The sequence below is a fragment of the Macaca fascicularis genome, chromosome 7, assembly GCF_037993035.2.
Source record: "Macaca fascicularis isolate 582-1 chromosome 7, T2T-MFA8v1.1".
In the NCBI taxonomy this organism is placed as follows: Eukaryota; Metazoa; Chordata; class Mammalia; order Primates; family Cercopithecidae; genus Macaca; species Macaca fascicularis.
Window position 1 is genome coordinate 175,302,108 of NC_088381.1, and position 25,156 is coordinate 175,327,263.

The window sequence follows — 25,156 nt, forward strand, 5'->3', positions numbered from 1 at the left end:
TTTAACAAACATTTATTAAGCACCTACTTTGTGCCAGGCATTGTGCTAGGCACCCTCACTGTGTGCTGTTCCCACACCCACAATCATCTGCTTAGAAATTAAAACCAAGTAATGCAACACCGTCGCAACCATACAAACTGGGGGGCTAGGGGCAGTATCGGAGATGCAGGTGATTCCCAGGATAGAATATGCACCCACCAGAAGCCTGTTTTCCATCTCTCTGTAAGTCCCCACTAAACAGTTCTTTTAAAGCTCCCCAATGTTGTTAGAGAGGAATGTTGTTCTCTCTGTGCGCCCCAAGGCTGGCACCTGGTGGACCTTCAGATACTCTGAATGCTATTGGATAAAAGGGGCCCGATGGCCTGGTGTAAAGAATATCAGTATTTGGATGAGAAAATGCTTTTTTTCATTTCATATGGTTCCAACAACCCTTATGAAAGATATAAACATCCCTGCCCTGACTATGGAAATGTTGAAGGTAGACCTGGTTGTGGATTCCCGAGTCAGAATCTTCCAGTTGTCCACACCCTCACAAGGCCAGAGAAGTGAGAGGAGATTTCTATTCTGGAAAGAGGTGAGTGGACGGCACAACTGGTTTGGAGACACGACAAACTGCGCCTGCATTTACAGAGGCAACGCACACAGGGAACGTCCTAGCGCCATCTGGTCTCCCACACACGCTTGGGACTCACGGGCGGGGCCTGGGCCTTGACCAGCCTTGGTTGTCAGTGCCTGGTTTGGAGAGTCCCGCACTGAATCCCTGCAAGTCCTGGATTTTCCCGTCCAGCACCTCCAGGAAGCTCTTCACCTCCACCTCCAGGGGGCGCTGTCGGGATTCGCTCTCCTCAGCCTCTGTCTTTAGGGAACGCGCTTTGTCTTCCTGGTTTTGATCCTCTCTCTGCCGCCTCCATCTTCTCAGAGATACTGTCGCGCTCTGAGGTGAGCTGAGATGTGAGTTCACTTTGTTTCCGGAGATCTTCCAGCTCTGCCTCCTTTTCTCGGAGCTCGGCCTCCAGCTCCTCCATCCTCCTCCTCAGCTGCGTGTTCTTCTCCTTCTCTCTGTGGATGTCACGGCCTCTTCCTCTGCTCCGCGCTGGCCGCCGACTCCTGCAGCGCCGTGGGCAGCCGGGCGTCGCTCTCCCGCCGGGCCTGCAGCTCCATCTCCCGCCTCTTCCCGTGGGCAGCCCCTGCGTCGAGGCCGCCTTCAGCCTGTGGTTCCCAGACTGCAGGTGCCGGTCGGCTGCAGCGGCGTGAGAGGCCTTTCCATCGTCCGTCCCGTTGACACTGGATGCCGGAGTAGAAGATGGGGCTCCATTCCACGCCCGGGTTCTTGGGATGATCACTCGAGGGCTCCATGTTCTCCTGGGTCTTGTCTTTGGCTATCATGGCCGCTTCTTCCACCTCCTGGAAATTCTCTGCAAACTTTGTCAGCTGCTGCTCAGAGGAAAACCCCAAACCAAACGCCGTGTCAGCTCTGCTGTCGGCCCAGTGCCCAGACGTCTGTGACGTGTTGGTGAAGGTCGTGTTTGGTGTGACTGTGCTGTTTATGGTCACCTTGGCTCCGTCCACACTGACGATCCCATAGCTGTTCCTTGTGACATCACAGAAGCAGGAAACGGTGACCGCCTGTGGCTCGCAGGCATCCAGTTCTTCTTGGTGTTGGGGTCAGTCTGGAAGACCCGCGTTCCGGGGTGAGGATGGGCTGTTCTCCCATCTCCAGCGCTGCTCAGGCAGCCGCTCCGACCCGGCCTCTGGTGCTCGCTCTTCACTGGCTGTGCATCCGCTCCCTGCGCAGCACATGTGCCGGCCCCTGTCCGCTTGGCTCAGCCCTGGCGCCACTCCATTCAGCCAAGTGGGCTGGGCGGGGGCTCTGGAAAAAATCATTCTAAGAGATAAACTAAAAGAATAATCTATAATATGGGATGACAGGATTCTATCTCAGAAAAAAAAACAACTGAAAATACGTAATACAAAGTCCTGAGAAGAAATCTTGAAGCACAGGAAGGTCTCATGTATAGTAAGTTGTAATATGTTTATTGTTAAAATTATTACCTTTGCGTTGTTTCGAAAAATTGAAGCAAAGCATAATGAAATTAAGTGTTTTGTGCTTATGTTGTCCAACAGCATGTTGAGAAAACTGAAGAGCCCTGTAATCCTGAGGAGGAGGCCTAATCCAAGGAGGGAGAGGCTCCCGGTCCTGTGGACACACACGGTTTGTCTGCTTCTGCCCATCTAGGAGCTGCTTCCTGAAGCCTTCAGGAGGCAGGAGGGTGAATGAGTTTCTAAGGACAATCTAATCACATCGTGACGGGGAGAAAAACATTCATGACCTAGAACGGATAAAAAATGTCTAATTACAATTTCATTGAAAATTGAAAAACTCTGGTTGTATATATTTATAGTGAATAAAGTTATGTGATGATTTATGAATGCAATGTGGAATAATTGATTCGAACTCATTGACATATATATCACCTTAAATCCTCAAATTTTTATTTTTGTGTGTGTCACAAGGACATTTGAAATTTGTTCTTGGCTGTTTGAAAATGACCAATACACTTTGTTTAAGGTTACAAATAGACATCAATTTATGTAAACTATAGGCAATGATTGAAAGGAATTGTGGATTGCTATAATTTATGTGTTTCATTCTTTAGGACATATTTTATATATTTTTATAATTTTACTATAATATTAAATATAAAAGACTACACATGTATGCATAAGTTTGTGTATTTACACATATGTCTATAGATGTAAATTAATGTCCCTATAGCTATGTAGTAGCTAATATCAACATATGTTAACAAAACTCTAAAAGAACAAGTGCAAATTATTACAAAGAATTATTTCTCGATGTATTTTTAAAAAATACCCCTATATATAAATTAAAAATTAATAAAACACAATTCCCAATAAAAAAGTTCATGATAAATAAACATAGTAAAATATCGCAACTTAATAAGACTCCAGAGTCCTGCAAAAAGTAGCCTGCCTCCTGCAGATGAGAAAGGAAACCCGCATAGCCCTGCAGGGAGGTTTGTGTCTGGGCTCACACTGACCTCCCCTCACTGTGTACAGTAATACACGGCCATGTTCTCGGTTTTCAGCCTGTTCATTTGCAGATGAAGTGTGTTCTTGGCGTTATCTCTGGGGATGGTGAATCGGCCCTTCCCGGAGTCTGTGAGGTATGTGCTACCCCCATTAGGATTAACTTGTCTAACCCACTCCAGCCTATTCCCTGGAGCCTGGCGGACACAGTTCATGTAGTAGCTACTGAAGGTGAATCCTGCAGAGGCTGCATAGGAGAGTCTCAGGGACCCCTCAGGTTTTGCCAAGCCTCCCCCGGACTCCACCAGGTGCACCTCACACTAGACACCTGCAAACACAGAGACACCCTGGTCAGAAACTGCTGCATGTATCCACTGTTTTTCTCACTCATGTCTGCTCACACTCACACATCTCTAGTTCTCTATAGATCACCTTTTAAAATATCAACAAGGAAAACCCAGCTCAGCATCAACTCCATGGTGAGTTCTCTGTGTTCGGTGTTGATCACCGAGTGAAAACACCTGGAAATTCTGGGGCTGGGCTCCGATCCCGGAGCTGCATGGTCACAGCTGGCCTGGTTTTTATCGGCAGAGGGAGGGCCCTATTGGCATGTCTCCTGCTATATAGCAAGCTCTGTGGTGGGACAGCTGCGGAGAAGGCAGTGCCCAGAGCAGATGAGAGTGTCCTAGAAAACACTGAAGGTAATCCTGGCTCCCTGGAAAATATAGCTTCAGATTTTGTGATTGTGCCTTGATAATCATTTAGCAGACATCAGCTTATTTAATTTTTACATATTTGCAGAATGTATTTAATGCAAGTGTCAATGTTATATTTTTAGAGAAGATAAGTTACAGAACAGAGCAGTTGTACAATGTGTCCAGTATCACACATCTGGCCAGAGTTAGCCCTGTTACCTGTGTCTGTACCTCTAAACGCCGGAAGAGACTGCTCCCCTGAGACAACTCCAGGCCAGTGTGGGACATGCCTAGAGAAGTTTTCAGGATGTCCCACCTGTCATAACACCTTTACGTAATTTTACCTTTTCTAGTGTTTACCTGAAATATACAGTCAGTGTTCACATGTGTGTATTTTCAGTAGTCTGTGATTATTCATGTGTCCATATTCATCTCTTTCTTGCTCTTTCTCAGCCAATATATTCATTTTTGTTACTGCTTTATTCAAAAACTCAGTCAATAATGAAATCAAATTGATAGTACGGAATTTGGAAAATGTTAATATATGTGTGCGGTTGTTGAATCAGCACTTCAATCATGTTTTAGCAATTAAATTAATCTCTAATTTTTTTGTCTCACTTCTTTGTAATTTTATTTCACCACCTTTTTACACTCACCACCCTATTTTCAGAAAAATTTAGATCTTCTCCATGTTAATTTTGAGTAGTTTCATCTTCTACACTTTATACAAATGAAGTAACATGAAGTTTCCTGTGAATTCTTTAGCTTCCTTCAGTCAGCACAATTATTTCATAATGTCCCCATGTTCTTATGTGAATGAGTCATGCCTTGATTTCAATGGTTCATTGTATTTCAGTACACGAAAACTTCTCAAATTGTTCAACAATGCACCAAATAAGGAATATTTGATTTGTTGTCTTAGTTTCTGAATTTTATTTAGAAAGCAGATACTAAGCATGAGAATAGAAAAAAATGAGAAAATGATGATCTTATTCTAACCTCATTAACAAAAAACTTTAATGACTACAAAAGAATAAATCCTTCAACATATCTGAGTTGATGTCACAGAGAAATAGAAAAACCTGAAATCTGAGAAAATAGGGGCCTGCAGAGAGACCTGGGGTCCATCTATTAGAGTAGGTCTAATACCATGCAATGAATGGGTCAGGTCCCACTCATTGCATGGTATTGAAGATAGGAAAAAGCTAACCTGGAAATGTTTAATCAGTTGCTTGAGGACGTGTGTACTAATGGTACGAGAGTGTGAAACTCCCAGACTAGCAGGCTTTTCTTACAAATTTGGGGAAATCCCCAGACAAGTCACCCACCTGCTCTCCTGTGGTGTTGACGGAGGAAGAACAGCAGCTCCTTTCAATGCTGAATCCCCATTCACTACATGTGGGAGACATTAAATTTTGTGTCCTGTGGGCACCGGTAGAATCAACTAGAACATAAGGAAACAGGACACCAAGGAAACTCTACCAGGACACACTTCCCATCTCTTTCCTGAAGAATGAAATCCTGAATCTGTGGGGTAAGTACAGTGGGTCAGAAGCTGAGGACACTGATGAAAAACCACTGTGGCTGGGAAGAGGCACTCTGACACTTGGCGAAGGGAAGGAGCAGGAACGCTTGTAAGACCATGCTTCAGAGCGAGTCTCACCACCCGTAGCTAAGAAGGAGGTTGGGTCAGAAGTTTGGAGAATGTCCTGCTGTGTCCGAGCCCCTTCACCACACAAACAATCACCAAGTACAAATGTCAGTGGGATGCACCTGCCCCAGCTGAAAGACACAGGCTCTCTCTGGGGAGAATAAAATGTGAAGACCCAAAGTCAAACGGACCAAATGCACGTATCACTGGAGGAACCTGAAGTTTTTGTGAACAGAAGAAGCTGACTTCAACTCTGATAGCCATGGCAACAACACACTTGAAACCCAGCCCTGACTAGATTCCCAGAAATGTGGTTTTTAAAAGCCCAGCAGAATGTATTGTGTGATCATCTCCAGGAAGAAAATAATAAATATAGGAAAATAATTACAAGGGAAATGCAAACTGGAATTCTACGTGCATTACAATTTCATTAAAAGTGAAAGGCAAATAAAATTATGTCATAAAAAAGATCTTGAGACAATTTGTCTGCACATTCATGTTTCAGGGCACAATTTTACAAAGTTTCTCTGCTAGTAGCCATGTGCTATGAGTTCAAAACATAGATCTATACAAAGAAATTAAGACTGTGAAAAATGGGAAAATCAAGATGAAGTACAGTTTTATCTTTGTAATTGCTATAATACAGAACTGTATACATCAGTAAAAGATTACATATTATATTTTATAACATTGTTAAGTGCAAACTGAGAATAAACCAGAAAGAGTGGTGAGAAGGAGGAATTGAAAGCACACAGTTACACTATCTCTGTACTTCATATCAAGGCCATCACAGTGTTTGCATTAGAATCGAATTACATACAGTTCTTATTGTAAACCTTATGGTATCCAATACTATATTTATAAAAAGTGAATTGTATAATCTGTTAATAGAGAAATAAACATCATTATAAAATGCTAATTTAAACAAAGAATGACAGAAACAAATATTAGTTTAAAAAATAGAATTCATTATAGTTGTTTTAAAAAAGAAAGACCCAACTATTAGCTATGTACAAGAAAGTTATCCTACATATTCACAAATAGAAAAAGATGGGAAAACATGGATTATGAAAATATGAACCAAGAGAAAGCTATACTAGCTGTGTAAATTTCACACAAAGTAGACATCAGAAAAAACACTTTTAGGACTTAACAGGGATTACATAGGATAAAGTTACAAGTTTTTAAAAAGACACCAAAAAAGACTCACCAAAAGTGTAATAGATGAAGAATGCACCATTCTTTGTGATTTCAGAACAAACGTGATAACAGAAGTAAAGATGTCAGTGAGACCATGCATGTAAGAGTGCACGTAAAAACTTCCTCTTGAATTTCTCCCTGTTGCCACCCACACCAGCCCTGGTCCTGGAGCCTGCTGGACCAAGCTGATGCTACAGTCAGTGAAGATGAATCCAGAGTCTGTGCAGGAGAGGCTCAGTGAACCGCTGGGCTGTACAATTTTTCCACCTCAGACTCCACCAGTGAACTTCACACAGGTCTTCTGCAAACACAGAGGGAACAGACTGAGAACAGCCCCATGTGGAGCAGCCACAGCTGGACCTGATTCATAAAGGCCACTAATATTGAGGGTGATGAGGAGGGAAGCCCAGATCAGTGCAGACCCCACGGTGCGGACACTGAGGAAGGGCACAGACATGGAGTGGCTCCTCACCAGGGCCTGAAGGAACAGGGGATGAGCTGCCTTTCATAAGGAGGGGAGGGGACACATTTCCACATCTTTCTTTTTGTGGTCATGGGTGCACTGCTCAGCATTGCTCATCCATCCTCTGCTTCTACATTTCAGGGAGGGCAGGGTGAAAGGATTCCTGGTTCTGGACAGGGTTAATCTGCCCATTACTCTTTTTCATTCTCTAATGTGGATACTATTCAGGTATCTTCATAGCAACAAACATTATAGACAAAAAAGACAAGTAAGAACATAAGAAATACATTTTCAGAGAAAACAGACATCTGTCTGTAATCAGTACATTTAGAGCTAGAAACCAGTGTTCCTGACAATGAGGCAAAGTTAAGTTGAAATGAAAAAAAATACATATCTACACCTTGTCAGGAAGGAGTTTTATAATTGTCATTCTCGTGAGATCAATTTGCCACAAAATTATTCAACATTGGATATATGTGCTTGTGTCAGGAAGCAGTCAATGTGGAAATGTGTGCACTTATCTGAGTGAAGAGTTCACATGGAGACATGTCTGCTTGTTTGAGACAAGAGTCCACATGAGGAAATGTCTGTTTCCTGAGGAAAGAGTAAATGTAAGGACATATGTGGTGGTCTGAGGAAAGAGTCCATGTGGGGACATGTGAGTTTGTCTGAGGGAAGAATCCACATGAGTAAAGGTGTGTTTGTCTGACAGAAGAGCCCACATGTTGACAGATGTCTGTACCCATCTGAGGGTAAATGAAAGTTCAGGGACAGTGCATGCCTGAACTCAGGGAAAACTTTTCTGAACCAAGGAAAGAGAAGAATGCTCTGGGTTGTTTGCTTGTCAGGAAGAAAAAACCTGAATCACGTAGAAAATTGATTTTTTAAATTAAAGGTCTTCATTGAATGGAAACATTGTATATGCAAGTCAGGAAAATTACTTCATTCTTTCTTGCATGCATCTCATAACATTCCCACACTCCCAAATACATTATTAGATAATTTTATAAAGTATGTATTTAATCCAGGGGTTAATGAATTGCTAAATATATTTCAATTGTATATATTTAGGTTTACATTTTCCATCACAAAATTATGAGCTTAGACAAATTAATTGTGTCATGTCTCAACCATTGCATATCACCAGAATATTCTTATTCTTCTTAAACAGAGCCTGTTTTACTTATTTTACACCCACCCTCTAAATTCCTGGAATATCCTACTTATTTGACTGTAGTTTTGGGTGTAACAGAATTTCAGACTGATGAAACTATACCGTGTAATTGAAACGACTTCACAGAAGAAAGTGGAAAATGAAGTTGCTGATCTAAGTAACTTTGAAAATAAGGAGGTTCTATAAGTTTTAATTGTAAACAAACCGCACATCGGCACTCTATTCTAGTAGATAAACATGTTTCCTACAAGGGTATAACTTTACATTTCTGATGCCATTCTGCATGTGTCCTGAAATAAGTAATAAAATGACATATGATGGGATTGGGGATTCCTCACTTTGCAGTGGGTGGTTATGGACACTCGAGGAAGGAAGGTTGGAAAGGTCCTTATGGTAGCATAGCTGGGTGGAGAGTCCAGTGTCTTCTCATTTTTAATGTAATCAAGTTACAGAAGATTAGATACATAAACAGTTTTGAAGTGTCTGTAAACATGGGTTCATATAAACATGCACATTTACTAGGCCAATTGGTTGAGAGGTCCCAGAAGTACTTATACGACGTTAACAACACACATACCCAGTATCACAATATTTTATTTTAATATTATTCTTTAAAGCCAGAAACAAGGAATCTTTATTAAAATGGCTAATTCTATGTATGAAAAAGGTAATATAGAAAACGAGCTTAGAATTTATTGTAATACCAGGAAGTAACAAAGTGTTCAAAAACAGAAGGATGAAGTGGGCTGTAAGGATGTAGGATCCAAACTAAATCAGCTCCCGGTACCTAATAAAGCTTTGGCGATTTGAACAATAAAATGAATAATGCAGTATGGATCTGTTTCAGAGTATGAAATAGCTATCCATAAGCCAATACAGATATTATTAGATGATTAAATAAAGAAACAATGGGAAGAAGAACACATCTCCTTACAGAATTCTTCCAAACACCTCAGGAGGATAGTCCTCCAATCAATAGGTGAAGGTTAAACACTCATGAGTTGATTGTGGCCTGAGATTAGAGACATGGGAAAAAAATCACTAATACTGTATTTTATAATGAGACTTCAGATATAATGCCAAATACATGACGTACAAATTAGTTTTCGTTTATGTTTTTGTCTACATTTGTGCAAACACACACACAAACACACACATTTTTCTGCAATACCCCCTGATAAGGGAGAAAAAGGCAACCACACACTTGGAGAAAATACTTCCAAGTAACATGTTTGTTAAATCAATTCTTTTAATTTGTTAAATGACTTTTATAGTCAATATGCAAGTAAACTTACAACTAATCAAAACAAAACAATGCAGTTGAAAATGAACCAAATATCAGGAGAGGCATCTCACCAAAAATTATATAAAAATTGTTAAATATGAATTTTTTATGAGGGAAGTGTGCATTTATATAAATACTAGATAACATTACTCACCTATTAGTGTGGCTAAAACTCACTATTCTCATGATGATAAATGGAAATATGAATGTGGAAAAACAAGAAATATTATGCATTAATGGTGGGAATTCAAAATGTTACACGCACAAAATGAGATTCTTGGCATTTTTTAAATAGAGATAAAAATAGAGTTAAAATGTGCACTTGTGTTTGGGTTCCAAAATATTTACAACATTGATTCAGAAATTGATGTTTACAAAGATTGATTCAGAGGAAGTTCTGTATCAGATTTCTTAATTTGGTTCATTCTACAATCCCTGAAATTTGCTCACAGAATAAATGTCATGTGAAAAATCTCTCAAATAACTAAAATCCCATCCACTCAAGCCCTTGTCCAAGATTCTGTCGCACCCAGTGCATAACATAGCTGGTAAAGGTGTATCTGGAAGCCTTCCAGGAGACCTTCACTGAGGACCCAGGCTTCTTCACCTCTGCCCCAGACTGCACCAGCTTCACCTGGGAGTGGGCACCTGTGGGGAGGACACAGGAATGAATGAAAGCCCACTTGACTGAACTCAATCCCCTTCGGGAACCCCTTACCTGTACCTACTGCCACCAAGAAGAGGATCCTCCAGGTCCGGTCCATAATGAGGAGCTGTGCTCTCAGGGGCTTCTCTGGGGGAGGGATGTGCTTATTGGGTGATGCTCTCAAGGCTGAGATATATCCATATTTACCTCCGTGGATCTCAGATTATTCATATATTCATGAGTCAGAGCATTTCATTGCTCAAGACTCTGATTCAGGATAAGAAACAGTAGATGAATGACACATCAGCCTTACACGAGTGGGATTCTGATGGTCCAAGCCCTAATCCTGCTTAAAGAAACGGATGCCCTGCTCCATTAACAAATTTTTGTGGCCAGACACCCTTTCACTGAAAAGCAAGCACCCAGAGGACATGCTCCTCACTGTGAACCCTCGTTTGATTAGCATGGAGACCACACGGAGGATTTCTGGAACCATCACTCTTCATGACACTGACCAGGTGCTGTGACCCCATCCTGGTCCCATCAGGCACCAGCCACAGCTCATTGGTGACTCTGAGAAAGTGAGTGCTGATGTCCCACGTGAGTGTCCAGCAGGTCCCTCTGAGATCTGCTGGGCGCTCCCGAGACAGTGTCTCCAGCACCTGCCTGGCATGGTAATCCACCAGGATCTTCAATAGAACCACCCTTGGTTTACAGATTTGCCCCGTAATGCATAATTAGAGTTGATTTTCTCATCTCACAGAAAATAGGAATCAAAAGATGGCAAAGAACTTTAGAGTTCTTTATGAACTCACTACTCCAAAAATAATTGTCAAGGAATTCGTGTTTTGAATAAGTCTGGGTTTTATTTCCTACTCCATTTAATAGAATTTCATGAAGTGTTTATGTACTTTCAGTTCATGCCCATAGATTCTCATCTTTACGTATTGGTTTCTGACTCACTGGGTCTGTGTACCTGCCACACTCTCAGATCCATCACTGCCCTGTCAAATGCACAATGTGGGCAACATTACCTAACATGGAAATCTGAATTGTTTTATTCATAGAAATATAGTGACTCCCACAATTCTGTATCCATTCAATTAGTAAAACCATTCCTATCATTTATATCATCACTATTAAGATATTTATTGTCCTAGAAACACACTTTAAAAATAGTTCTCGTTGCCTTAAGTTATATGAATGGTTCCGATGTAACAGAATATTTAAAGGCACATCAGCAGCTGGTTGAACACTTAGTTTTGTTGTTGTTGTTGTTGTTGTTGACAAAGGAAGACACAGGCCCTGAGAGGAAACCTCCTCCCCATCCTTCTGTACACCTGCTCTGGGGTTGGAACCTGTGCTTGGTGGCTCCTGAGTGCCCCCTCCAGCCCAGCCTTGCCTTGCAGTGAGGTTTCTGCAGTGGCTGTGACCTTGACCCGGCGTCTCCAGGGGAAAAGCTCTACTTTCGTCTTTACTCCCTTTTGTGGTTTCAGTGTCCCTGGACTATTTGCTTACATCTTACCTGGATACATGTTACCTGGACTATTTACCTGGATTTGCTTACATCTTACCTGGATTATTTGCTTATCTTACCTGGATTATTGCTTACGTCTTACCTGTCTATGGACTATTTTCTTACATCTTCATATACTCATGGAAGAATGGGGGAGGGATCTGGAATGGAAGATTTGTCTTCCTTCACATAGGATAAGGTTCTGGAAAAGTTATTCCCTGTAGGAACTTTTGGAGAAGGCTCCCAGCATATTTTTCAGTAATTAAACTTCCCCACTTCTGACCCAAAGGAAACCTATTTGGATGTATTGTTTCAAATCTGGAGGTTTCTGGAGGGAAAGTCCAGAAGACTGAGGAGTGTATGGCCCTCTGGAACTGTCACTTCACCCTAGTCCACATCTGTCTTGCAGTGCTTACCATGTAAGTGCCCTCAACAGCGCTATATATATATAAATATATAAAGTGTGTGTGTGTGTGTGTGTGTGTGTGTGTGTGTGTGTGTGTATGACACTTCCTTTACTGGAACAGAAACAGCAGAAATATTTCTGCAGCTTCTGTTCCAGTAAAGCTAGTGTGAACTGCCATTCTGGATATGCCTGTCTCCCCAGTTTTGGGAGTGGGCAGTTTTTTATTGGAATTTCATTCCTTTGATGAATTCCCAAAGGTACTGAAGATCAGATTGTGTAGATACCTCTTGACTTAAGAATGAGGGTGATGACTTTTGTAATCTTTACATTTTGGAGCAAAGACCAAAAGTGCAACCAAAGGTCCTCTTCATGTTACTGGAGCGAGGATTCTAACCTGATTACATAGATGTGGTACCTGGTCCGACATAAATGAACAGGCAAGGCAACAGAGAAATGACATGGCAGGAAGTTTATGAAAAGTCTCAGCAATTTTAATTTTCTTCTGAGGAAGCAGAAACTGTGAAAGTAAAACAGTGTGACTGGTCATGTCTCAGGTGATATTCTGTTCTGGAAAGTATCTCCAGTCCTGGGCTGGATCTAGTGGGTGCACCTGGGCACCCAAACCTGAAATAGTGGCTCTTATTCCTTAAACACAAGACATTTCAATGAGAAAGCTGTTCTCAGTTGAGCTTCAGAGCAGGGAGGAGGAGATGGAGGTGTCCTTGGCTTCTCAGAATTACTGAAGCTTGAAGACCAAGGCCACCTCTGACAAGCAGAAATCCACTATAAGCGCATCACATCAGCTCTGTCTTCAGGAATCTTTAACTGTGTGGGAGGTGAAGGAATGTGATTTATTCCTTTCTGCTAATGCAGTGTGCTTCAGAGAAAATAAATTGAAAATTTAATATAGTTTTTTTGCCATAATAGGGGAGAGAATATGAATAACTCATAGCAATACAAGTGCTCACTCCAGAGCCTGCAGAAGGAGCAAGTGCACAATTGACAGAAGGAAGCGCCCTGCCCGAGGAAGCAGGAGCCCTAGAATCCTTCCCTGAGAACTGCCCTCCAGATGCCATGTGTCAGTGGAACCTGGGCCCGTGCCTGGGATCTTGTGCATAGTGTGGAGAGCAGAGCACAGCTCCATTCCTCCTCACTGTGTGGCCTGGGATGTGACCTCTTCCTCTGAGCTTCATTCTAACTAGGTGATAAAATGAAATAACAGCCTTAACTTTACCTGTAACCTTTCTGGTAAGAGCCAGTGATATTCAGAATTGTTATCACTATTGTTGTCCAAACCCTTAAATATCATGAAAATACCTGTGTGACCCCTCGTCTCAGACCTCAGATGACCACCTCGCAGAGAGCACACCTGCTTTGTTTCTATCACAGACATGTTATTAGAACTGGAAAGTATGTGTACCTTGTTATAGAATTTATCTTAGTTATGTTACACTGGATGAAGTTAGAATTAGTGACAGAAGTTTAGCTGATGGGATATCTAAGCAAACTATCGACGGTGTGTCTTCATTTCTCCCTGCTTATTATAGATAATGTGAGAGGAGAGAGAAAAATTAAAGGGAAAACTATTGACCAATAGTCAGGTGTTTTATAAACAAAGGAGGTTTTCACATCTTTAAATTAAACCCCATTAAATTAAATAAATTAAGGAATTTTAAGACATTTTTCCACATTCTAGATACATGTCTAATACAGAGTTAGTTAAATGCAAAAAGAGATTAACACAGAAAATGGAAATTCAGCAACAGATAATTTTGCCAAATAGGCAGATTTAAACTAGTTTGGAAATTTACCCATATATTCAAAGAATAAACTCCAGATTCAAATAAGAAATGATAAAATGTCTATGTTTAATGACTGGTTGAGAGAAGTTTGAACGAACATTATTTTGATGAATCATACATCAATAATAAAACTTTGTCCAGTGGTCCACATTTTCAAGGGGCTGCTTGAGTAAATCGTTTCTACCTCCCCTACCTGTGATTTCTGGCAGAATCTATCATCCTCTAAAACCCAGGGACCATTAAGAACAGAGACAGAAGTTTGAATACTACGAAGTTTTGAGAGACCCAAATTACTGCCTGGACTGATTGGTGAGGGTGATCTCTACAAGCCTCGTCTTTGAAGAGTGTATGGTGGCTTTTGTTACAATAAACAGGTAGCAACAAAGGCAGTCAAGGAAAATGAAGGAGGAGGGGAACATGGTCCAAACAGAAGAACAACATAAAGATCCAGAAACTGATATCAATGAAAAGGAAGCATATGGATTACCTGGAAGAAAATTTAAAGTAAATGTCAGAAACAAGTTCAATGAGCTAGTGGCAGCATGCAAGAACAATGTGAGAATTTTAATAGAGATAAAACATTTAAAAGATGACTAAACAAAAATATTGATGCTGAAGAATACAATAAGTCAGCCAAAAATTTTAACAGAGGATTTTAGACCAGACTAGATCAAGTAATAGAAGAAACAGTAAACTCAAAGAAAGATCGTTTGAACTAATAGAGACAGAGAAGAAAAATTTAAATGAAAGAAATAAAAGGAGTTAAAGACTTATGTGTCTTTAACACACTGAAAACTAAATTATGCATTGAAGAGTTATGCAAAGATTAGATAAAAGGGGTAGCGAAGGAAGAGGGCGAGACGGAGAGAGACGGAGAGAGAGAAAGGCAGAAAGGTTTTCAAAGAAGGAATAGCATAGACATTTTCTAAATCTGGATAAGCAAATATTCATCCACATCCAAGAAGCTCTATATATTTTAAATAAGGTGAACCAAATGAGAAAGATCAGAGATAGTATGAAACCACGTTGCTAAACGGAAAGGTTTTTGAAAACAGAAAGAAAATGAGCAGATTTAGCAGATTTCTCAGCAGTAGGTTTTCAGTTCAGAATGGAGAGGAATTATATTTGATAATGTATGGTTTAGTGATAGAGATTATTTCGGAAAATGTGTTTCTAGTCAATGTCATCATTGTGCAAGCATCATAGGGAGAACTTACACAAACCTGTAAAGAATACCCTACTACACATAGGCCATTTGAAACAGCACAAAGTTTCCAGACAACCAGCCTGTACAGCGTGTTACTGCTCTGAACACTAGGAAACTGAAACGCCGTGGTAAGTATCTCTCTATCTAAACACATATAAATATGGAACACCTTTAGTGAAAATACAGTATTACAATGTTATGTGGCCACAAGCATACATAAGGTCTATTATTGACTATAACATTGTTAAGTAGCACATAAATGTATTCAAATTGCTGGGGGAAAAAAACTGAAAAACAAACAAAACTCTGCCAACCAAGAAACTTTACCATGTAAATCTTTTTGTAAAATAAAAGATAGATAAGACCTTTCCCAGAGAAGCAAAAGATAAAGGAGTTCTTCAACACTGGGCCTGCCTTAAATAACAAAGACTCTCAACTAGGTCTGCAAAATAAGGACATAGTTGCATCAGCTCCATTCTGGCCTCTGTCATTTGATAGTTTTGTGTGAATTTTCTTTCTGTTCTTTCAGGACTTTCTTTCTCTCTCAACTTCTAACTCCGTTCTCCTTTTAATTCTCAGTTTATTGAAAAGATTCATATTTAGTTAAGAACACTAAAACTTTGGAAAAAAATTTCATCTTAACCCAACAAATTTAATTAACGGTCTTCACGGATGCCCATCTGTTTTTTCTTGTTTTGTTTTCCTGTGGGATATGGCCCTTGTTTCTACTTCAGTCCAGTCCTTATTTCCATATGCATGAGGCATCCAACCATCACACACCCAGGAACATCTTGGAGGAAGGGACGCTACCATCTGCCTCATCAGCCTTCAGGTGCACAGTGGCCATTCCTTCAGCTGTTGTATGTGCTTTAGGGCTTTCCATTTAAAAGTGTATTTCACTATCCCCCAAATAAAGTTCCTGGACCTTAAAAAGTGACGTGGTGTTGGGGGCATTGACATCCAAATTTCATTGAAAGTCTCTTCTTTCCTTGGTAATTGAGGAAGACTGGGAAGAAGGGAACAAAACTCAGACCTCATGTAGCTCCTCATTTAGCAATAGATTCAGTGCAAATTTAGAAAGTTGAAGACATAGAGTGATGTTGGTGTGGTTTTCTGTGGCATACTAAGGAGACAGCAGAAGATGGTCAGTGGTCAGTCTCCATCCAGCTGGTATCCATTGTCCATTAGTTAGGTCTTCAGAAAAGATAAAAGACAACTTTTGTGACAAAGCCCCAAGGGCTTCATTAAAACACTTTGCCCAGAAATTGGCCAACAGGGACATGACAAGTGTTTATATCACAGCTACTATTTTTTGCCTACTTTATGTAGAAATCTGAGAGATGTGCCCAGCCTCAGGGGGCAGATTCTCCATCCAGGGGACAGCGCTAACAGTGTTATGTAGTATTAGTAGGTCTGGGTCTTCCTAAGAAGACAACACGGAGTGGGTGGCTTAAACAATAAATATTGATTTTCTTACAATTCTGAAGTCTGAATGTTGAAGATCAAGGTGCTGGCAGGGTTGGTTCTTGGTGCGGCTTCTTCCTGGCATGCACTGGGGCACCTTCTAATACACTGCGTCTCCACATGGCCTCTTCTCTGCGTGCACGTGAAAAGTGAGAGGTCTCTGGTGTCTCTTCCTCTTCTTAAAAAGACAGCACGTCTATTGCATTAGGTTCTCACACTTCTGACCACATTTAACCTTAATCATTTCATTAAAATTCAAATAGAGATCCTTTGAATTTAAGGCTTCAACATATGAATTTCAAAGAAAGAACAATTCAATTGATGACACAAACCAAGAGATGGTGAGAAGCATTGGAATATATATATTTTTAATCACTAAGGAATAATGGGCCATGCAGGAACTTGTAGGAAAGTTCCTAGTAATCGGTGAAACCTCAATTGTAAGAGGAAAATGTGCCTTCCTCCTTTCTTTTCTGGCAGAAGAATGTGAGGAAGCAGAACCACAGATATCAAAGAAAGAGGAGCCCTGGGGACAGCTGAGGTGCTGGTGAGGAGGGAGAGCACTGAGCAGATGAGGAAGCCCAGCCCTCCCTGCACCTGCTCCTGACCCGGCCTCCTGCTCTGTGGGCCCCGCGCGCCCCCTGCTGGTCCTGAGCGGCACCTGCGCCCGCCCCCTCCGCCTCCCTGCAGGGAGGTTTGTGTCTGGGCTCACACTCACCTCCTCTCACTGTGTTTCTCGCACAGTAATACACGGCCGTGTCCGCGGCGGTCACAGAGCTCAGCTTCAGGGAGAACTGGTTCTTGGACGTGTCCGTTGAAATGGTGACTCGACTCTTGAGGGAGGGGTTGTAGTAGGTGCTCCCACTACTACCACCGATATACCCAATCCACTCCAGCCCCTTCCCTGGGGGTTGGCGGATCCAGTTCCAGTAGTAACCGCTGATGGAGCCACCAGAGACAGCGCAGGTGAGGGACAGGGTCTCCGAAGGCTTCACCAGTCCTGGGCCCGACTCCTGCAGCTGCACCTGGGACAGGACCCCTGTGAACAGAGAGACCCACAGTGAGCCCTGGGATCAGAGACAGCCTCCCATATCGTCATATCTGCATCCCCGAGACACTCACATCTGGGAGCTGCCACCAGGAGGAGGAAGAACCACAGGTGCTTCATGTTCTTGCACAGGATGTCCGTGACTCTCAGAGAGCATTTCCCATGTGAGCTGGACCCTGAATTTAAGGAAATGTGTGGTGGTTTCCTGTGGGTGCCTAAGTGAGGATTTGCATATGGGTGGTGCCTTTGTATGGAGAGGTGAAAAGGGATGAGGGAGGCCCCAGGCTTTGGGGCTCACCCTGAGAGGAAGATGCTGGCTGTGCCCTCTAAGAACTCAGTTCTCTTCCTGGGGCCTCCCCTCGCCAAGCCCAGAGTCCTCTTCTTCCAGGTAGGGAGATGGGCTGAAGGAGCTGGTCTGGGAGATGAGTATTATCATGGATCAGGGATAGATTTTGGAATAGGTTCAATGCTGTTGTACCCTTGAAGATTTATATGAAACCAAACAAACATCCAGGTTATCTAAATTGTCAAATCTCCATTCAAAACATTAGGGCAGCAGCTAAATATATTCATCACAGTGAATTTATACAAACCTACATCCATGCAATGTTTATTGTAATTCAGAATATCCAGCGTGGTTAGTGGGAATATATCTGTCCCGGAGAGTGTGTCATTTAAAAGAAAAACAAAAACAAAGCAAAACAAAGAAACATCTGAGACCTTCCCTTTTGTGACCGTTTGAAATCTGGGATTCTGTCTGCAATCTCAGGAGAAGGTAGTGGGACGTATCTCCAACCGTCTCAATGTGTGATGCTGAGAATGTGGCCTGACCATTACACACTTCTGTGTGAATAGATGTAGATTGGGGATCACAGTGACAATTTCAGTCAAAAACTATAATAGGTCAGCACAGGAGCATAGTCTCATCATCAAGATTAGTGCAATCGCCTTTCCTGGGAACAAGAGAGGACCTCTGTGAGCCCTCCCCTCTGAGAGCACAAGGAACTCTGGTTCTTCCCTGACAGGTCACACTTCTGAAACATGGCTGGACAATGACACTCAAGCCCAGAGTCCTCACCCACATATTTATCGTGTCAGGTACACCTGTGTCTGAAAGACTTTCTCCTTCATTGAATTGCATGAACATACCTTAGAGTTTGCGGTATTGCAACTTGGGCATTTGACATTAGTTTGGTGAATTATATAATCAATAATCTATCTCCATGGATGTGGGTAACAGGAGAGTCATCAGAAGTTGGGTGTGTTTTAACATCAGGACAAACCTGGGCTGTCTTGTTAGGACTGAACAAGTGAGCTGACCTGTGGGACAACAGAGGGAAAGACACAGAGCCAACATCCAGAGCCAGGTGAACTCCTGACCTACCAGGTGGTCTCTGGACATTTTGTTTAAACAGATCCAGAAAGACCTTCGTCATCATCAGGAGAATTATGAACATTGAGGGAAATTGAGATAAATTTTTATTTACAGAGAATAATTCATAGGCTTGTAGACATTGATGTGGGTGTATACAGGATTGCTAGGATATGCTCATACACAGAACAGAAGAAATAATTCTATTTCATGGAAAGAAAACCAAAGAGCTTCTGAATTGGTAGGGATTCTTTGCCACAAATGTGTCAGGTCACTAGATCATGTTATGATGCTGTAGGTAACATTTCCCAACCTTGTCCTGGAGACAAAATGCAAAAGAGTAAAGATTCAAGTGAGATTCCTTTGAAAAATATCAGTAAGGAACAGGCGAAAAGAAAGGAACCATTATGGAAAGAGTGGTAATGAAATGAAACAGTAAATTCCATGTGGAGGTGGCAGGGAAGTTCCATCTGACAGCTCATTTCCACCTCTATGGGTACCGAGCACCCCCTGCAGCCCAGCTCCCACCGTGAAGGGAGGTTTCTGTCTGAGCTCTGAGTGAGCCGGAGTCATTGTGAGCCGCTCAGAAAAGCAGCCTGTTCCAGGGTGTGCGGAGTCCTCCTGAGTGAAGAGGTGCTGAATATACACACGTTTCACTGCCCTCATTGTGTTTTATTCTCCAGACTCTCTTGCTGTCCAGATTTGAACACGTGGAGTATTGATGGAACTCGTCATGACTGGGAACTTTTCAGTGAAGATGTAGGTAACATATTTGTGTAATTAAATTTGGATTGTGAAAATATTATTATCCAAAATGTCAAAGTCAGAACCTATTAATTTTTTCTTTTTTATATTTTACAGATGAAGGGTTCTTTGATTTCCCAGGCTGGACTGCAGTGTCATCTATTAATTTTATAGCATAAAAATGATCAGCCCAATTTATGTAGTCATGTTATCTCCATCAGGGATTTAGGTCCATGTGGCCTGTGACATAGCTCTAATCACAGAGGGAAGAGCAGTGATTTGTTGAGTTGATGCTACTTTTTCAGAGGGGAATTTAAACAATCAACTCCTCACCTTACCCAGTCTATTTTCATAACTGTGCATGACCCTTGGAAATGCAGTCACCATTTCTTACATAATGGGAGTTAACTGTGCCATGAAGGTAACAAGAAGACGTGTAAATTTCAAGTCTGGGTAATAAACTGTTGAATTACAAAGCCTGGAGCCAATCACATTCTGGCATCTTGTTTAATTAGTTGTGAATTTGTTTTCAGTTGTGTAGTTCAAGTTCCCATAACTCACTTTCTGCTAAAATAGTCACATATGATAATCTTGAGATATTAAAATGAAAAAAATAACTAATTTCAAAATGAACCCAACTTCCAGGAGAGATGAAAATTCCTTTGTGGTGAAGGGTGTGAAGGGTGGAGACATGGTTGAATACTGAGGTTGTGTTCACAATTGTATTATTTTAATTAGGGAACTTCTGTACATCCCTTATATTTATTAGAAATTCCCTTTGAGAACCTTGATCTAACGTAATTCGTTGATGGATCACACAAAAACAATGAAGCTGAAGGTTATTGAGCAGGAATCGCATTACAACTTTAGCTTTCCTTTAGAACACATTCCTCTACCTGATGTGGAATTAGCCCAGGTGCTCTGATGAGAGCTTGTCAATTAATCAAAGACCCACAAATGGGCACATATGTGTCTGGAACAGGGCATGGCTTTGGGATGCTTTGCAAACAAACTGGCTTCTGACATCTTCTGGAAAACCCATCAAAATGGCAAGTTAAGAATCTCTTAGGAGCACCCGTCTATCCCATGCTCTTAGCTAATATAAAAGTGGAAGTCGATGAAAAATGAGATAAGATGGAAATTAAAGAAACTGCTGCACCACTGCCTCAGTTCAGCACAGCTGCCTCCTCCCTCAGGGCTTCTGACTCTCTCAGGATGTGGGTTTCCACATTGTGTCTCTCATATAGTAATGCACGGCTGTGTCCTCAGCCTTTAGGCTGCTGATCTGCAGATATGTGGTGCTGACAGAGGTGTCCGTGGAGAAGACAAACCGTCCTGTGAAGCCCTGGGCATACGTTGGGCTTCCAGTGTAGGTGATGATCCATCCCATTCACTCAAGCCCCTGTCCAGGGGCCTGTCATACCCAATACATACCATAGGTGGTGAAGCTCTAACCAGAAACCTTAAAGAAGACCTTCATTGAGGACCCAGGCTTCTTCACCTCAGGCCCAGACTGCACCAGCTGCTGCACCAGGAGTGGGCACCTGTGGAGAGGAGACAGGAGTGGGTGAAGTCTCACATGACTGGCCTGGTTTCCTCCTCAGCCCGGGGACTGGGGAGCCCCTGACCTGTTGCTGCTGCCACCAAGAAGAGGATGCTCTAGGTCCAGTCCATGGGGAGGAGCTATGATGTAGGGGCTTCTCCCAAGGAGGGGTGTGGTTGTTGGGTGATGCTCTCAGGGCACAGATATCTATATTCCCCTCGGTGATTTGCATATTCATGAAGGATGGTATTGAATAGCCCAATTCCTGACCCAGTATTAGAAAGAGTAAATAGATGACACATGGACGACACAATTGTAGAAGCTGAGGGTTCAAGCCGTAATCCTGTTAGAGGCCATGCGTTCCCTACATATTCCTGAACTCTGTGTTGACAGAGCTTCCCCTACTGGAGAACAAGCACCCCCAGGACACGCACCTCACTTTGAATCCACATTAAATAATCAGGGGCAATTTAAACCATTTGTAGACCTTAATAAATGAATGCGTTATCTGGGAATGAGTGTGTTTGTCCAATAATTGCACTTATCTGTAAGAAAGGAGCTCTTCACTGACCTTCAGCTGCTTACCATTAAGATATCTTTCAGAGTTTGAAATCACCATTGTAAAAGTGGTTCTCATTATAACATCCAGTTTGGTAAATGTTCACAATTGAATGGGATATTTATATAAACATCAGCAGTCCTTGTGAACATTGAAGCCATTGGGTAATTTTTTAACCCTTACTTTCCTCTCACCTTGCCCTCTTTTGCAGTCACCAATGTCTATTACTTTTATCTATGTACATGTGTATGCATTGTTTACATTACAAGAGAGAAAATGTATTTTATATTTTTTCTGAGTTATTTTATTTTGGATAATGTCCTTCAACTCTATTCATGTTGCTATGAAAGGCACAATTTCACTTTTTGTGGCTGCATACTATTCCATGATTTACATATATCATATTTTATCTAATCATCCATTGATTGACACTTAGATAGATTACTTGATTTTTCTATTGAAAATGGTGTTGCAATAAACACAGGAGAGCAAGCAACATTTTCTGATATAAAAGTTTGCTTTTGGGAGGAATATGCCCACTGGGAGGGATTACTGGGACAAATGGTAATACTAATTTCAGTTCTTTGAGAAATCTCTGTATTGTTTTTCATAGAGTTTATACTAATTTACATTCTCACCAAGCATGTATAAAGCATTACTTTTCGTATGCGTCTCTGCCAGCACCTGCTGTTTTTTATTTGTAATAACAGCAATTCTGACTGGTGGAAGATGCCGTATGATGTTGTTTCTAATTTACATTTATCAGATGATTGCTGATGCTGAGTATGTTTTCTTATTTGTGTCGGCCACTTCTGTGTCTTCTTTTGATAAATGTCTGTTTTTGTCTATTCTTTAATGAAGTTATTTGTAATTTTTAGTTGACTTATTGGAGTTACTTATAGATTTTATATATTAGCCTTTTGCAAGATGAATAGATTCCAAATAATTTTTACCATTTGCAGGTGGTCTGGTCACCATGTTTTCTGTGCGGAAGACCTTTAGTGCAATTAAATCCTGTTTTCTGCTTCTGTTTTTATTGCATTTGCTTTTGAAGTCAAGTCATATTTTATTTGCTTAGACCAATGTCCAGAGGACTGTTTTTAGATTTTGTTCAAGTATTTTTATAGTTTAGTTTATAAATTTAAACACTGAATCCATATTCAGTTAATTTGTGTCCATGGTGATATGGAAGTCTCGGTTTATTCTTCCACATAAGGCCATCTAATTTTCTCGGCACCACTTATTGAATAGAGGGTTGTTTCTCCAGTGTATATTTTTGTCAGTTTTTTCAAAGAGCATTTGGTTTTATATATTTGGTTTTCTTTCTGGACTCTCTATTTTTTTCTACCAGTATCATGCTATCTTTCTGATTACATTCGTGTAGTATAATTTGAGGTCAGTGCATGCAGTGCTTCTAGTTTTGGTCATTTTGCTTAGGATTGTTTTGCTATTCAGACTCTTTTTTGATTCTGTGTGAATTTTAGTATTGTTTTCTAAATATGTAATCAAATATACTGGTCATTTGATAAAAGTAGTGTTGAATCTGTATAATGCTTTGGACGGTGTGTTTGTCCCTTTTGCATTCCTATAAATTAATACCTGAGGCCAAGTGATTTACAAAGAAAAGAGGCTTATTTGGCTTACAGTTCTGAAGGCTGTGTGAGAAGCATGGCACCAGGATCTGCTTTACAATCACGGTGGAAGGCAAAGGGGGAGCAGGCTGTGTCACATGGTGAGAGCTGGGACGTGAGTGGGGAGGAGGGTTGCCAGGCTGTTTTTAACAATCAGCTCTCATAGTAGCTAAGACAGCAAGAATTCACTAAGTGCCATGGGGTGGTTCCCAAGGCATTCCTGAAGGATCTTTCCCCATGACCCAAAACCTCCCAGTCGGTCCCACCTCCAACATTGAGTATCACATTTCACCATGACATTTGGAAGGGAGAACATCTAAACTATATCATTGCAGTCTCGGGCCCAAAATTCTCATGTCCTTGCATTGCAAAATATAATAATCTTTTTTCAATAAACCCCAAAAGTCTTAACTTGGTCAGCCTGCAACTCAAATGTCTAAAGTCTCATCTGAGCCTTAAGGCGACTTCCTTCCATCTGTGAGCTTGCAAATTAAGAAAATGTGAAAGTTGTGTATTCCAAGGTGCAGTGACGGTGCAGGTGTTGGATCAATTATTCCAATCCAAGAGATAAACTGGCCAAAGGAATGGCCAACAGGCCCCCTACACACATGAAACCCAGTAGGGCAGATATTAAATCTTAAAGCTACAAAATCATCTCTCTTAAATTCATGTAATTCAACCAGGGCACACTGGGACAAGGGTTGGCTCCCCAAAATCTCAGTCAGCCCATCGCTGTCGCTTTGCTGGGCGCAGTCCTTGGAGCTCCCTTCACGAGTGAGTCAAGTGCTGTAAGCTTTTCTAGGTTAAGGGTGCAGGGTGCACAAATACATGAGTTCTGAATCAATGACAGGAAGTTTTTTTTCCATGTTGTCTATGAGTTTATGGTTTCAGGTATTATGTTCATCTTTAGTTGATTTTTATATGGTGTTAGAGAAGGCCTGATTTTATTTCTTTTTATATGGATGTGCAGTTTTTACACCATTATTGAAAAAACTGTCCCTTCTCTACTGTGTGTCCTTGGCACACACCATCAGGAAGAGACATAATGGAGAAAATACATAAGATAAATACTCCTGATTAACATAAATCTAGAAGTCCTCAACAAAATACTAGCAAATAGAATCCAGAAACACTTTTAAATGTAATACAGCATGATCAAGTAGGCTTTACCCCTGGAAGGCAAGGTTCATTCAACATCCACAATTCAGTAACTGTGATTCACCATGTGAGCAGAATAAAAGCAAAAAACAGGATTATCTCAACAGATCCTGAGAAAGTGTTTCATAGGATCCAACTTCCACTCATGACAAAAACCCTCAACAGACTAGCATCAAAAATACCTCAAAACAGGCCGGGCGCGGTGGCTCAAGCCTGTAATCCCAGCACTTTCGGAGGCTGCGACCGGCGGATCACGAGGTCAGGAGATCGAGACCACCCTGGCTAACATGGTGAAATCCCGTCTCTACTAAAAAATACAAAAAAACCAGCCGGGTGAGATGGCGGCGCCTGTAGTCCCAGCTACTCGGGAGGCTGAGGCAGGAGAATGGCCAAACCCGGGAGGTGGAGCTTGCAGTGAGCTGAGATCCGGCCACTGCACTCCAGCCTGGGCGACAGAGCGAGACTCCGTCTCCAAAAAAAAAACCAAAAACCTCAAAATAATAAAAGCCATCTATGACAAATTCAGTCAACATCATGCTAA

General features: G+C 41.5%; 1 pseudogene and 1 gene segment (V, D, J or C); both read right to left on the bottom strand.

Moving 5' to 3' along the window:
* The window catches only part of LOC102132035 (immunoglobulin heavy variable 4-59-like), a 152,555-nt gene that overhangs the window by 119,839 nt on the left and 7,560 nt on the right, over nucleotides 1–25,156 (bottom strand).
* On the bottom strand, nucleotides 287–1,714 carry LOC135971620 (homer protein homolog 2 pseudogene; annotated as a pseudogene).